General features: G+C 51.2%; 1 pseudogene; it reads right to left on the bottom strand.

Annotated features, from left to right (window-relative positions):
- Positions 1–4,983: 4,983 nt before the first annotated feature.
- Positions 4,984–6,662, bottom strand: LOC149852448 (butyrophilin subfamily 2 member A2 pseudogene; annotated as a pseudogene).
- Between the last annotated feature and the right edge of the window lie 9,530 nt (positions 6,663–16,192).

Raw genomic sequence — 16,192 nt, 5'->3', positions numbered from 1 at the left:
CCCTGGGCTAGACAGACCAGCAGCCTGAGCATGAGCCAGGTGCAGTAAAGTAACAGTGGCTAAACTCCAATCCCCTGCAAACACCTCCTGAAGGAGTGAATTAACACAAACATCAGGTTGTGGCAGGCGGGACAGCAGGGCCAAAGTGGACAATTGGGATAGGAGGATGGTCGGTGTCACCAGCTGAAACAGCATGGCCACCACTTCATCGCTGATTCTTGGGAGAACTCGGAGCCTTCTGACAACAGCACTGAGATTTTCAGAAACATACACCCATTGCCTTTTCAGGGGATTTGTATTTCTAAAGATATTTCTCCAACATTGTGAAAGGCCTGTAAAGTGAAGGCCAGTGGAGTTTCTACCCCAGGCAGCTCCCATGCCTGTGCCAGAGTAGGGGCCGAGAGAACGTGTTCCGGGTCTCTTTTTGGATGGGTATTAACAGGTCACTCACCCAGCTGCCTTATTAAAGCCACTCATTTCTAGGTTCAGGGTTTCCAGACAGTTTTATTTTGCATGGGGCAGCCTTGTCCCCACAGTATACAAGACAAACAACAAAACGAGCAGGCGGGCAAACCACAAACCACACCACACCAAAGCTTCTGTCTTCTTTCAGACCTTAAGAGTGGCAACCCAGGCCCTGGGCTTCTTCCTCAGCACCCCCCCCGCCGCCTTCTCTCCCCTTTGCAGACTGCTCCTGGAGCTCTTATCCCTCTCTGTGGCTCACTAACCAATCAGCAGGTGCTCCTGACTCCCAGCTTTACAGCCAGGCCGACTGTTAACTGTTGCATACCTGCAACTGGGTTTTGGGAAGCTGTCATGAGTACTGTCTGAACACCTCTTCATAGTGGGTGATGACTAGGGGTGCTGTTGCATGTTACCTTTAAGGCATTTAAAATCTGTGGCAGGCTCGGCCATCATAATATAGAGAACAGTTTCAGAGCAGTCCCAGGTTTAGGCTTAATGCCATCTCAGTCCTACATAACTGTGACTTGCCTTTAAGGCCTGGCAAGCAGGGACATGGACAGGAGCCAGGACTCCATCCTGCCTCCTCTCCCCCTGCAGAGGAGGGATAGTGATAGGTAGCTTGGAGGTGAAGAAACCACCTTGGGGAGTGTGGCTTCCCGCACTCCACAGTTCGCAGGAGCCAGCTGGAGCCACAGGCAGAAAGGAAAAAGTTTTGAAAAAATACTGATTGAAGTGAGTAGACACAGAGAAGTGAAGAGAGATCAGTGTGGAGCAGGTTGTCACCTCAGGGTCTTTCAACCAGACTTTCTTCCTTCCCCAAGCACCTCTTAGCAGCCTTAGTATTATAGGACCCTTTGTTAAAATTTCTGCTTCTGTCTACAGTACAAGTGTCCAGTGCAGTGGCGCTGGTATTTACAGAGGAGGTTGAGGGAGGGAGGCACCTACCTCTAATGGGATCTGAGGCACTTCAGCCTCTGAAACCCCCTGCCCAGAGGCCTTGGCTGCAGATTGAAACCAACCCAAATTCAACCCAGGTCAGCAGTTCCCCATGGGAAGCTCCTGTCAGCGCTCAGTCCCTCACCCCACACAGCCCTACACACATGTCCTGCAGCAGGGGCCTCCCTGACCACAGGATGCCCAAGGGCACTTTGCAGGGCTTTGCAGAGATCCCATGGGCTGCTCTAAACAGGGAAGGGGCATGGACTCCCCAGTCGGGGGCTTGCTAAATGGAAGACTGCATGGCCAGCCCAGCTCGAGTCCTCTGAGCCATATAGTGTGCAGGGACAAACCAGCCTGGTAACACTTGCACAATGGGCTTGTGTGCTCAGACTGTGCCCTTTTATCTTCTTCAGCTCCAGGAGTGACAGAGGTGCAGTCATGGGGGCTGGGATGGGGGGATCCCCCTGGGTCATGGAGGGCAGGAGACTGGAGTGGACAAGTCCATCATTCCCCATGGGACGTCTCCCCTGCCCACCCCCCATGTCAGTGCCACATCTGAGCTCAGCTCCAATGCCCCTCGGGCAGAACGAGGGCTGGATTCAGTCCCCAGTGAATGAGGCTGGTGGGAAGATGAAGATTGGAGCCTTTGTATCAGCATCAAGAAATGACACCTGCCTCCCTGCATAGTTCAGATGCACCTGGATCCTGCTGGGCACTCGGCACAGGGACAAGCAGGTGTGAAGAGGAGAAGTGAGAGCTGGGAACTGACCAAGGCAGCACTGCACAGCCAAGATCCCCTGCTCTGGGCTAGACTGGATGTCTCCCTTCCTCCTCGCAGACTCTTTGGTGACTCCCACAACCCAAAACCTCTGTTCATGCACTTCACCTGCCAGCGGTGTCTCCCTGAGGTGCAGGGCAGGGCAGTTGGTGGTGGATGCATGAGAGAAGGCCGAACTCTTCAACAAGTTCCTTGCCTCCATGTTCCTGTCCGCTGACAACGGGGTGCTCTCGGGTGACAGCATAGAGGCCCGGGAAGGATGCGAGTCCCCCGACTGTTAGGTCAGACCTACTTAAGGATTAACTGGAGGGCTTAGATGTGTCCAAGTCAGTGGGCCCGGATGACCTTCATCCACAGGTGTTGAGGGGATTGGCTGGTGTCATTGCGGAGCCATTGGCACGGCTGTTTGAGGACTCCTGGTGCTCGGGCCAAGTCCCTGAGGGCTGGAAAAGGGCCAATGTGGTCCCTATTTTCACGAAGGGGAGGAAGGAAGAGCCCAGCAACTACAGGCCAGTCAGCCTCACCTCTATCCTGGGGAAAGTCTTTGAAAAAATTATCAAGGGCCACATTTGTGAGAGCCCTGCAGGGGAAGTGATGTTGAGGGGTAACCAACACGGGTTCGTGACAGGCCAATCCTGCCTGACTAACCTGGTCTCTTTCTATGACCAGGTGACAAAGAGCTTAGATGGGAAGGAGAGAGTCGATGTTGATGTTGTCTTCTTGGACTTCCAGAAGGCCTTTGACACGGTGTCCCACCCAATTCTGGTGGGCAAGCTGAGGGACTGCGGCATTGACGAATGCACGGTCACATGGGTGGCAAACTGGCTCCAGGGGTGCACCCAGAGGGTGGTGGTGGTCGGGTCGCTGTCGACCTGGGAGGGCGTGGGCAGTGGAGTACCCGAGGGCTCGGTCCTTGGGCCGGTGCTGTTCAACATCTTCATTAGCGACCTGGACGAGGGTGTGGAGAGCACCCTGTTCAAGTTCAATGATGACACCGAGCTGTGGGGTAAAGTGAATATACCGACAGGCAGGGACCTCATCCAGGCAGACCTGGATAGTGAAGTGGGCAGATCTGAACAGGATGTGGTTCAACAAGGACAAGTGCAGGGTGCTGCACCTGGGGAGAGGGAACCAGCATTATGGTTATAAGTTAGGGGCTGCCCCCCTCGGCAGCACAGAGGCAGAGAGGGATCTTGGAGTCAGGATTGACTCCAGGATGAATACAAGTCGCCAATGCGACAAAGCAATAGGCAGAGCCAACCACACCCTGCCCTGCATCAACAGGGGCATCACTAACAGGTCCAGAGAGGTCTTGCTCCTGCTCTATGCGGCGCTGGTCAGGCCACAGCTGGAGTACGGTGTCCAGATCTGGGCGCCGCACTTCAAGAAGGACGTGGAGAACCTGAAGAGGGTCCAGAGAAGGCCACTCGTATGGTTGGGGGCCTCCATGGCCAGCCCTGTGAGGACAGGCTGAGGGACCTGAATCTCTTCAGTCTCCACAAGAGGAGACTGAGGGGAGATCTTGTGGCTGCCTACAACCTTATCAGGGGCCAGAAGCAGGGACTCGGGGAAAGTCTGTTCACCAGGGCCCCCCTTGGAGTCACCAGGAACAATGGCCACAAGCTGAGGGAGGACAGGTTTAGGTTGGATATTAGGAAGAACTACTTCACTGTAAGGGTGGCCAGAGCCTGGAATAGGCTTCCCAGCGAGGTGGTGCTCTCACCTTCCCTGGAGATCTTCAAGAGGAAACTGGATAGGCACCAGTGGTATCCAGTCTTATGACCCCTGCCACCCCCAGTGCTCCTTCCTGCCCATGGCAGGGGGTTGGACTCGATGATTTGTCTAGGGCCCTTCCCACTTATTGATTCTATGATTCTATGCGTACCTATCACCAATTCAAGCACATACACTATACACCCCAAAAGTTAGACACAGATCACTAATTCGTATATCATGCACACAATGCTATATATATACACACACACACACTAGCAACTCAGATACACACACGTTCAAAATAACCAGTCTAGGTTCATGCACATCTATCACCAGTTTAAGCCCATACGTGCTACACACACAAAATTTAGACAGAATCAGTTGCCAACACCTGCACGTCCAATACACATATGTGGATTACTAATTCATATACCACACACACACACAATGATATCTATATATGTGTATATATATGTGTGTGTATTCACTAATTCTCACACATACCACCCACCTATGCATACACACAGGTGAGTTCCTAAGTTGGGTGTTCCTAAGAGGGGTGAATTAGGGGCAGGGGGAGAAGGAGCTGCTGGAGGCAGGAGAAGCTGATCAGTACCCAGGCAGCTGCAGTAGCATGTGGAGCAACCCTGCAAGGATGCTTGTGTGCACACTAACTGGGCCTGGGGCCTGGGCATGGAGCACTGTGGGATGCTCAAGGCAGAAGTGGGAAGGGCTCAACCCCACGTGGAGCACCATAGGGACAACTGTGGGCCAAACTGGGGGGACAGAATGCACCTGTACTGCACCACCTAGGCGAGCTCTGCTGCACAAGCCCCCTGTTCCCCAGCCAGCTCTCAGTATCTAGCACTTGGCCAGCTCATGACACACATGTGCACACCCACCCCCCACACCCACAGCCCCAGCCCCCAATACATACCCCCCCCCCCACAGTATACAAGAGTAAGACTTTACTTTCAGCCATCATGCAATCACATATATATAACACAACACACAACAAACCCCATAAATCAGGACAAAAAAATCTTGGAAATAAAATTAAAATGTATTACAGTAGATATCTGATTTTTAATATATGATTTGTTTTTAACTATCGTTTGTTAAAATGATATCTTCTGAAAGATAGCTAAAAGATAACTGCCCAAGCCTGCTTCCGGCAACATGAAATGTATCAGCCTGAGTCTATAGCTATTCAATAAGAGATTTGATACACTAGTCTACCTGAGGTGAGATTTTCAGAAACATCCACCTGATTTTGGATCCCACTACATTTTCATGTGATTTGTACTCCTAAGGTATTTCTCCAGCTCTGTAGAAGGTCTATGAAGTGAAGACCAATGGAGTTCCCACCCCAATCAACTCCCAAGTTGCTGTCAGTGGGGAGCAAAGGGGCTCTTGTGTGAATAATAATGTGCCCCAGGTTTTTATAAGTTCCTTTTATGTGGGAAAAGGCTAAGGTGCAAGGGCTGCTGCAAAGAACAGAAAAGAGATATTCATCTTACAGGGGACATCCTGCCAACATGAACCAGAACATAGGGAAGAACCAGGGCAGGTGAAATGCAGGGAGAGAAAAGGAAGATTTAAGACCAAGGGACCAAAGTCATTAAAAAAAGAAAAAAAGAAAAAGTGAAGGCGTTTATTCAATTGTCCGGTTCAGTGGAGTTAGTATTGACAGGGGAGGTTGAGGGAGGGAGGCAATTACCCTGATAGGAGCTGTAGCACTTCAACCTACGAAACTCCTTGCCAAGAAGCTTTGGCTGCAGATTTAAACCAACCCAAATTCAACCCAGTTCAGCAGTTCCCCATGCGCATCCCCTATCAGTGCTCAGGTTCCAGCCCCACACAGCCCTACACGCACGTCTTGCAGCAGGGCCTTCCTGACCAGAGGATACCAAAGACACTTTGCAAGGCTTGGCAGAGATCCCATGTGCTGCTCTGGACTTGGAGGGAAGCACTGACTCCCCAGCTGGGGGCTTCCTAAAGGAGAGACTGCATGGCCAGCCCTGGTCGAGTCCTCCAGAGTGGCGAACTGGCCTGGTGTTCCCAGCTGCAGTGGGCTTGTATATCCAGACGGTGGCCTTTTATCTATTGCAGTTCCAAGAGTAACAGAGGTGCAGGCATAGGGGCTGAGAGAGGGGATCACCCCTGGGGCACAGAAAGCAGGAAGCTGGAGTGGACGATCCCATCATTCCCTGTGGGACATCTCCCCTGCCCACCCCCCTTTTCAGTTGCACAGTCTGAATTCAGCTCCAGTGCCATTCAGGTAGAACCAGGGCTGGATTCTGTCCCCAGCAAACAAAGCCGGTGGGAAGGTGAAGATCGGGGCCTTGGTATCAGCACTGAGAATTGACACCTGCCCTCCTGCATAGTCCAGACACACCTGGACCCTGCTGGGCACCCAGTGCAGGTACGTGGGATGAGGGGACGTGAGAGCCTGGAACTGACCATACCAGTGTCCCAAAGCCCAGACCCCCTCTTCCGGGCTAACGTGGATCCATCCTTTCCTCTTCACAGACTCTCTGGCAACACCCACGGCCCAGATAATCCCTTTCCGCACTTCCACTTCCCAGCAGTGTCTCCCCGAGGTGAATCCTTCGTGGCCCAGCACACAGCAGCGTGTGTCAAATCTCTCAGAATTCTTGGACAGAAGCTGCCGCGTGCCTGCCCATCTCACACACCTTCGATCCTCAGACAGGATGAGCTGGGGATTCGCTGAGTCTGGATCAAGTGTCACCTTCGCTGGGAGAGAAAAATCACAGCGTCAGGGCAGAACTGAGCTTGGGGCAGGCACGGGCCATTCCTTGCCTTCCCCATCAGCTTCTGCCAGAGGGCGGTAGTTGACAGAACTGAATCAACATGGTACTCAGTGGCCACTGGTGTCCTCCAAGGCTCTGCTCTTGGACCTGTACTCCTTAATGTCTTTATAAACAATCTGGATTCTAGTGTCAGAAGTGGACTGGCTAAGTTCACTGACGACACCAAACTTTGGGGAACAGCGGCCACACTTGAGGATAGGCTGGTTATCCAAGCTGACCTCGATAGGCTTGCAAGGTGGGTGGGTGAAAACCTGATGGCATACAATACAGAGAAATGCAAGGTGTTCCACCTCGGGCAGGAGGGGGGACCCACATTAGACTTATAGGCTTGGCAGTGCTACACTCACTAGCACCACAACCGAAAGAGACTTGGGGGTTATGACTGACCACAAGATGAACATGAGCCTCCAATGTGATACTACAGCTGGTTAAGCAAACAAAACTGGTTTGCATCCATCGGTGCTTCTCGATAGGGCTGTGCAAAGCTTCAGTCCCTGATTTGATTCGGCAGAGATTTGGCTGGACTCAGTGGCCAAATCTCTGAATCGAATCGAATCGAATCAGAACCTTCCGAAAAGATTCAGAGAGATTCGGCAATTCGGACATAGACACAGCTTTAACTGTTTTTTCTACATACCTCTAAGTAGCAGGAGGCTTGTGAATGCTGCAATGCTGGGGCGCATGGAGTGTCCCACAGGAGCGCACTCAGCAGATGTGGAAGTGGACCAGAAGCACTTCGAATCCACTTCCAGGTCTGCCAGGGAGTGCACTGGGGGCCCCCCATGCCTCTCCGGCTTGGCAACTGGTACCTCCTGGGTCTGGCGGGACACCCAGGGTCCCCCTGAAATCAATCACCAAGCCAGGGAGGCATGGGGGGACCGCCCTGCACTCTCCCTGGCAGACCTGGAAGTGTACTGGAAGTACTTCCAGTCCACTTCTGCGTTCGCTGTTGAGCATGTGGGGGAGCCCCCTGCACTCCTGTGGGATGCTCTATCTGCCCCAGCATTGCAGTGTGCCTGGTACCTCAAGGTATGTAGAAAAAACATTTAAAGCTGTATCTATGTCCGAATCGCTGATTCTCCGAATCAGCATGGAATCTTCAGATTTGGATTCAGCTGGATCAAGTCAGGGACACTGAGCCAAATCAACTAATCAAATCACTGTCCCCAATTTGGGCCAAATCCAAATCAAACACAGCCTGTTTCGCAAACCCCTACTTCTCGAGCAAGTCCCAGGGTGTCATCCTCCTGTTGTACTCAGCCTTGGTGAGGCCGCAGCTGGAGTACTGCATCCAATTCTGGGCTCCACAATTAAAAAAGGACATGGAGAAGCTTGAGAGAATCCACAGGAGAGCCATGCACATGATCAGAGGACAAGAGAACAGGCCCTACGAGGAGAGTCTGAGAGCAATGGGACTCTTCAGCCTGGAGAAGCTAAGGCTCAGGGATGACTTGGTGGCAACCTATAAGTACTTAAGGGGTGTGCATCAGGACCTGGGGGAATGCCTGTTCACTAGAGTACCCCAAGGGATGACAAGGTCCAACTGTCACAAACTCCTCCAAGACTGTTTTAGGCTGGACATAAGGAAAAACTTCTTTACTGTCCAAGCTCCCAGTGCCTGGAATAGCATCTCCCCAGAGGGGGTGCAAGCATCTACTCTAGTCTCTTTTAAGAAACATTTGGATGCTTATCTTGCTGGGATCCTTTGATCTAGCTGACTTCCTGCCCCTGGGGCAGGGGGCTGGACCTGATGATCTTCTGAGGTCCCTTCCAGCCCTAACGTCTATGAAAGGCAAAAAAATCACAGATCAACCCTCCCAGGTCACAGCACAGGCAATTTTGGTGCTGGGCTGTGAGAGTGTTTCTTATCTGAGGGGCAGGAAGCACTACAGTGGGATTTTTCTGTGAATGCAACCAGATCTTCACTTACCCTTGGAGTACGAGTCCTTCTTCTTATAAGATTGCAGAGTGTCTGGAAAAAGAAAATGGTCACAGAGGTTGTACACAGGGGTATTCATGGGGTAGACACTGGCAGGAATGTGCTTTACAAAACTGCTTTATTGTACAGTTGGTGGGGTCAGGGCACACCTTGGCACTGTCTGGGGAAGTCAAAGATTTGGCCAAACTTGCCCCTCTCCTCTAGAGACCCTTAGTAGGGTCTTGCAAGGGTAAAATATAATGTAGCTTGAACTACATGGAAGGCACTCCCGCTATGCTTGATCTGACCTCACTGCACCTGTCAGCACTGTGTGTTAATTTTCTTGCTCTGATAAAAGTGAAGCAGCATCAAAGAATGAATGAAAGCATAACCCTATTTGCCTTGATTTATCCAGGTTACAGTGCTGTGATTTTCCAGTCACAGAACTGCAGCTCTTGGCCCCCCTTATCCACAAGTGACAATCCCATTTCCAGGTTGCATGGACACAGAAGGGTCCAGATGGTTACCAAGCACACACAGTAAGTTGCCCCTCAGCAGGGCAGGTACTCAACTTGGTCTGTGTGTGCCTATGCCTTGTGGCTCCACAATGGTGGGGAGATAAGACCAGCTCAGGAGAGACAGTGCAGGACACAGCTTACAAGGGTGGTAACTTTATTGTTCTGACCAGGAAACAACTGAAGCAAGTGTGGTCCCTAGGGAGGCACACAGTGCAGCAACATGTAAAGAAACAGTGCCATATATAATGGCTAATGCACAATACATCACAGGACAAAGCACTAATTACATCTAAATCACTGAACTGTTATCTCCAGCCCTGGAATGAACCTTGGAATGAATTAGAAAAAAAATAGCAGTGGTTGGCTTTAGGACCAAACAGGGAGGCCTGGGGAATCCCTGAGGTTTTAAGATAAGTTCTATCCTCTTGTTTCAAACAAAATCCTCAAGAAGAATCAAAACTCTGAGATCCACAGTTGTGTCTCCTAGAACCATACACAAAATTTTTCTATTGTGCCTCATAAAGGCTTCCAGGGAGAGGAGAACCAAGTTTCAAACTTACAGAAAACAGCGGGGGATGCAGAGGCATAACAAGCTCTTTGAGCTCCTGGGGTGAGCAAGTGAGCGAGCCTTACCTACCTGGGCTTTCTTCACCCGAGCAGCAGCTACAACTACTGCTGCTCACCTTAGAAGCATGGGCTGGGGGCTGAGCTGAAGGAGAGGCAGTGGCACAGGCTGTCCAGAGGGCTGCTCCCAGTGCCACATCACACCCCTCTGGAGAAAGGTCACACGTCCCACAACCAAGCCTCCGAGGGAAGATGGGGAGGGGGCTGGTGCCTCTCTTACCCTGCCCCAGCTATGCTACGGGGGAAAGTGGGGGATTTAGGGAGAAAAGCACAAAAACAGGACACTGAATTGCTAGTCCAAAATCCTTCAAAGGAAGCGATGGGGAGATATGCCTGGAGCTCCCTGTAGATGTACCCTAATGAAGGAAGAAGGCAGAAAGAAGTATCTCTAATACCATATGTCCTGTCCTGTAATTCACTCTCTACCATGCTCTCAGTGAGAAAGCCAAAGAGCATAGAGTCCAAAGATAATTGTCCGGCCCTCCACCCATAACAGAGAACTGCCAATATTAACATTTAAATCAAAGATGAAAAAGGCACAGATGTAGGTGCTGGAAAACTGTAGGACTCCAATTGTTTAATGCCTTCCACTACATCTGTCAGCTGCCAGTTTGGATTCTGTTTCTGGATCTTGGCGCTGCAGACAGGGACACTTCAAAGGTTCGTTTTCTTCCCGTTTCTCACAGTAGTCACTGATGCAAGCTTGGCAGAATTTGTGCCCACACTTTAGTTTCCCTGGCTCACCAGGTGCTGCCAGGAAGCAGGGGGATCCCTGTTGCCCCCCACTGCCCCATGCAGCATGGGGGGGCTCTCTATGAGCCCCCCCTAACTCCCTTGCCCCCCCACCCCCCCCGCATGGCTGCTCAGGCCCTTTAAGGGGAAAAAACACAAAAACGAAATGAGAAAAACCCTTGGACCCACTGTTCCTGCCAGTGGAGGGTGATCCCTGCTGCCCCCCACTGCCCCATGCCACATGGGGGCTCTTCCACGATCCCCCTGAAGCCGCTGCAGGAGCAGCAAGTCCTGGGGTTTTTCTCCCTTCTTTTTCCTTAAAGGGCCAGAGATGGGGCAGGCAGGGGGGATGGCTGGGGAGCAGGGGGGCCATTGGGGGGCTTGTGGCAGAGCCCCCATGCAGCATAGGCATAGTGGGGGTAGTGTAAATCCCCCTCCCCCGCCAGGCAGCACCCAGTGAGTCATGGCTTTTTTTTAAAGCACCAGGAGCTGGGGCAGGTAGGGCAGCCATGGGCGAGACCTGGGGAGCCGGCGGGGGTCAGGGGAGCAGGCAGGGGATGAGGCCTGTCAGGGGTCCCCTCCATGGTCTCCTCCCCCTACTCCAGCCCCCGCTCCCCTGTCCCCTGCTTACTGGCATGGAGACCGACTGCAGCTCCCTGCTGCAGCCAGTGGGCACTTTGAGTCATCAAAGCTCTCCAAATCTTTTCTGAAGTTTCGGAGAGCTTCGAATCAATTCAGACCTTTTTATTGGTTCCCTGATTCAATTCAGATTCAGCCACCAAATCAGGCTGAATCTCCTCTGAGTCAAACCAGCACCCAAACCTTCACACAGTCCTAATGCATAATATTCGTTTCCCTGGGTAAGCTCCTTTCGCTTGTGCAAAAAGAGAGCTGTCATACAAATGGTTTGAAACTGTGATCCAACAAACATTTGTCTTGTGTCATTTCCTTGCATGTAGTCTCTTCCATGGAAAGACTATTTTGGGTTCAGTGAATAACTTATGGCAGTGGTTAATGAGACTGGCAAGTTGTGCTCCAGGTGGCTGTGATGCCTCCTGGTGGCCATACAACCCCTGCACTGCTCCAGCTCTAGGGTGCCCTCCCCTTCTCACTCACCCACCATGCCTTGTATTTGACCAAAAGGAAGGCTGCCTAAGGGTCCTAGAGAGCCCAAGATCTCCTGGCCACCAGCAGGTCCCTCCCAGACCCTGCTCTTGTCTCAATTCTGCTACTCCTGACCCACTTGTGCCACCCCAGGGCACCCATAGCCTTAAGGGCTATCACATGGCTCCATTCACTCCTTACACCACACCCATCCATCACGGGAGTTAACAAGTAATCACTTTGGTGAGCAGTGGGCCCCAATCCAGCACCAGACCACCTCAGGCCTGGTACCTCTGCCAGGGCCTCAAGCCCCTTTTCTGTTGCTGGTTCCCTTAGCCTGCACCCACGGTATCAGGCCTGATTTCTGGGTGGTGTCTCTGCCCTGCCTCAGGCACTGAGCCTGCTTTGGCTCCATCTTTGGCCCTGGCCCATCTCACCCTTCTCTAGGCAATAGCTCCATGACCCTGTCAGTCTGCGGCACTGGTCCCCGACCCTTAGTCCCCTAGACCCTGGCCCCACTCCTAGGCCAATCCAGACCACAAGCACCCTTGGCCCCACCTCAGCCCTGCTCTGGGTACTGAGCCTGTTGTAGCTCCATCTCCTCTGGGTCCCTTGGCCCTATCTGGCTTGAGTGGCATTTAACTGCAGTCCTTCCCTAGACTGCCACCCCATCAGGCCCTGGATTTATATTCCTCAAGCCCCACCCCCTTCTGGTCATGTGCCTCCCAAACCACCAACAGGGTGCCTCATCAGGACCTAATGCCATGGTGACAGACTGCTGCTCTAGCAGCCTCCTGCTGCTGAGTTAGGCTTTTGCCTTGTTGGGTTATTGTGGGCTGCCAGACCTATAGCTAGCAGTGATAGCCACTGGTCCCCAGGGGCATTTTCATGTGCATTTCCGATGCAGTGCCAGGCACTTTTAATTAGCGAGCTGCACTAATTAAAACTGCCTGGCACCGCATTGGCAACACGTTTATCAGCGGCACAGTGCACCTCCACTCTGAGAAAATGGTTCACTTTGAATTAAAGCATGTTCAGTGTGTTTTAGTTCAAAGCTCACCGCCACCATTTTCTCAGTGCAGAGGCCTGCTGCACCACTGATACCATGTGAGGCTGCCAGAGCACATCACTTTATGTGCTCCAGCAGACTTGATTAACTGGGTGTGCTCCAACACGCTGAATTTCCAGCACGTCGGAGCAGGCTCCCTTCACGTAAGTGCCCCAGCTGCCTATTTCCTTGCAGCCAGATCACCCTGTGCAGGGAGCTCCTGACTGACAACTGGGGCAACTGTTTATCCTGATGGGCCTCTCCCCAGCCTGGGCAGCAGCGTTTTGCCATTGCTTGCTTCTCTGCCTGTGGTTTTTCTCCTTAAAGTAACAGGAGCCTCAAGCTCTCTGTTACAGAGACATACAGAGTTCAGGAGAAATATAACTAAAACATAGCTGTGCGGTCTGAGAAAAGCAAGTGGTTTATTACCTTGTGCTCCTGGGCAGCCTGCTCTGCAGGAATCACCGTTCCTCTCTGCCATGGTCAGTTCCACAAAACAGATTTAGAGCCTCTCCTCATGCCCAATCCCTTCCTGCTCCTTTGCCTGCCTGAGCACCAAGTATGGTCTGGTTTTCAATGCTGACCAACTTTCTGTTCTGCCTGAGGTTCCTCTGGGCAAAGGTCTCTGCTTCCAACGTCAAGAGATATCAGTATCTGACTCCTCCCAACACTGGGTGCAGCTGGCTCAGCAGGGATTGTGCCCAAAGTCCGGAAGACCTAGATCTTAAAGAACCCCAGACTGGCAAAGGCAGCGGAGTCACCTCTGGTACTTTCCAGGGTCAATCCTGTAACATTTTGCGCACATGCAGTGATAGTGTTTTCAGAGGTTGAACTGAGTTCAGCCACAGGGAAGATGGGGAAATGGTTATGTTCCCTGCAGGGAAAGTGCTACGTCCCTGATGCTGAAGCATTCCCCAGAGAGCTCCACAATCCTCAGGCCCGTGCTGCTATTGCTGTCAATGGGGCTGTTCCCAAGAGCGCTGTTCTGAAATCCTTTGCTGCTCTGAAATCCCTCCTCTGGTATTCTTTCTCTCTTCTGATGACTCTTCATCTTTGGGCATCATTGATTGGTTTCCCTGTGATTGTCATACTGTCCACAGTCTCTCCTGTCAACATATTCCTTTGTTTCAGAAATCCATCACATGCACACATCATCTGTTGGGCTTTTCTGGTTTCTCCTAATTTGTTCCATTTACCAAAACTGGAAATGTAAAGGGCCCTGCACCTGGACACTGTGACCTGGCCAATGTGGCAGAGTCCCTTATCTCTGTTATGGAACAGTATGGTACATGTCTTCAATTTCCCACCCTGTGTGTTTGCTTGCTGCTTCCCTGTGTTAGACACAATGGGCCTTGAAGGAAACTTCTTCACAGACAGACTTTTAGAAATGAATTTTCCCTTGCCATTCCCCCAAACCTTTGTTCTCATACATTTCTACTTTACCTACAAGCCAGTTTCCAAAATGCAAACCTCTAGCCATTTTCTAGCCCTCAGCTGCTACCTTTTGTGACCATATTTTGCCATCATAGATCCATAAATCATCACATAACGGCAAAAATATGTGCTCCTCTATCATAGCACCTCTTTTGTTTTTCTCTTGGTATCTGTGGAGATTTCTATTAGTAACATGTACCATATCTCTGCTGAAGTAGTTCATATTCTGTTTCTAAGCCTTCTGTTAAACAGCAATTCAGGTGAGAATTCTTGTTGCAAAGGATTACAAGGCATTGCTTTTTGCTAGGCCTGTGTGAAGCTTCAATTTCTGATTTGATTTGGGGGAGATTTGGCCCGATTCCGTCGCAAGCGCTGAATCTAAATCAAATCAGAAGACCCTTTAATCTCTCTGAATTGAATGGAACCCTCAAAGCGCTGAATCTAAATCAAATCAGAAGACCCTTTAATCTCTCTGAATTGAATGGAACCCTCTAAATTGATTCGGAGAGATTCAGAAAGATTCAGCAATTCAGACACAGCTTTAAATGTTTTTTCTACATACCTCTAGGTAGCAGGCGGCTCATGAATGCTGTGATGCTGGGGCGCATAGAGTGTCCCCACAGAAGTGTGGGGGGCTCCCTAGTGTGCTCGGCAGCAAACCCAGAAGTGGGCTAGAAGCACTTCCGGTCCACTTCCAGGTCCGCTGGGGAGTGCACTTAGGGGTCCCCCCACAGTCCTCTGTCTCAGCGACTAGTGTCTCCTGGATCTGGGGGGACACATGGGGTCCCCCTGTGTCCAATCACCAAGAAGGGGGGTCCCCCGGCACACTCCTTGGTGGACCTGGAAGTGGACCAGAAGTACTTCCAGGTTCTCCGCTGAGGACGTGGAGAGCCCTGGTCACTCCTGTGTGATGCTCCATCTGCCCCAGCACCACAGCATTCACAGGCTGTGCTGGTACCTCGAGGTATACAGAAAAATCTTTTAAAGCTGTGTCTGTGTCTGGGTCTGACTTGTTGATTCTCTGAATCAGTATAGAATCTTCAGATTCAGCTGAATTGGATCACAGACAGTGATCCAAATCAATGAATCAAACTGATGTCCCTGATTTGGGCCAAATCTGAATCCGAATTGAATAGGGCCCACTTTGCACACCCCTACCTTCTGCACAGAAATCAAAGGGAGAAAAAAGACTTTTGACCCCTAGATGGCGGATGCTCAGCCTATCAGAGCACATTGTATGAGCAGTGTCTCTGGATGGGCATGACCAACATGGCTTAAGTGCACCAAACCAAGCACCGTACATTCGAGGGTTAATAGAACTGGGTTTGACTTAAATGTCTTAATAGCCTGTTTCTGAACCTCCTAAATCAGATGGCCAGGTGAGCAGCTAACTACTTGACTGCATCCATCTTACCAGCTCCTGGGAGACGTCTGGTTCTCACCAGCCTCCGTTGTCTAAAATGGTACTGTGCGGTGCTGGCACCCTGGGCTGGCTTGTGCACTAACGCAATTTTCTGAGTGGAGAGGCACGTCTGTGTTAGTATGTGGTTCCCATTGTCTTCTGTGTTACCTTGCAGTGCAGTCCCCCACGTTCCTCCTCCCTGGGCCTCACTGGTGAAGTGGCTGGTCTGTGCGTTCCTGCCTGTAGCCCCTACGGGGGGAGTGACTGTCAGGTCAGTTCTGCCTGCACTTCCTAGCCCTGGACTCCATGCCCCTCCAATGCCGTATTATTGTGACCCCCTGGAAGGGTTCCCCTCAGGGCTGGGAGCTGATCCAAGGCACTGGGTATACTAGGCTGTCAGAGTGTTGGATCATGTCTATACCTGTGCCAAAGCCTTATTTTGCAGAATATAAGTTCTTTGGATGTCAATTCTCTGTTTACTGCTCAGCCTCCAAGCTGCTCTAATGTCTTGCCATGAAGACTAATAACAACATGGAAGCAGACTATTTTTGCCCTTGTGACTTCTTTTAGTAATTCATTATAATTATAATCTGGTTTTATATCACATCAGAGCAATAGATGTCAAACAACAACAATAAATTGTGCAATGTGGAAAACATATGTGGAGATCACTGTATCTG

This window comes from Crocodylus siamensis, chromosome 15, assembly GCF_052110815.1.
Source record: "Crocodylus siamensis isolate JL-2025a chromosome 15, ASM5211081v1, whole genome shotgun sequence".
Taxonomy (NCBI): Eukaryota; Metazoa; Chordata; order Crocodylia; family Crocodylidae; genus Crocodylus; species Crocodylus siamensis.
This window is presented reverse-complemented; position numbering and strand designations above follow the sequence as displayed.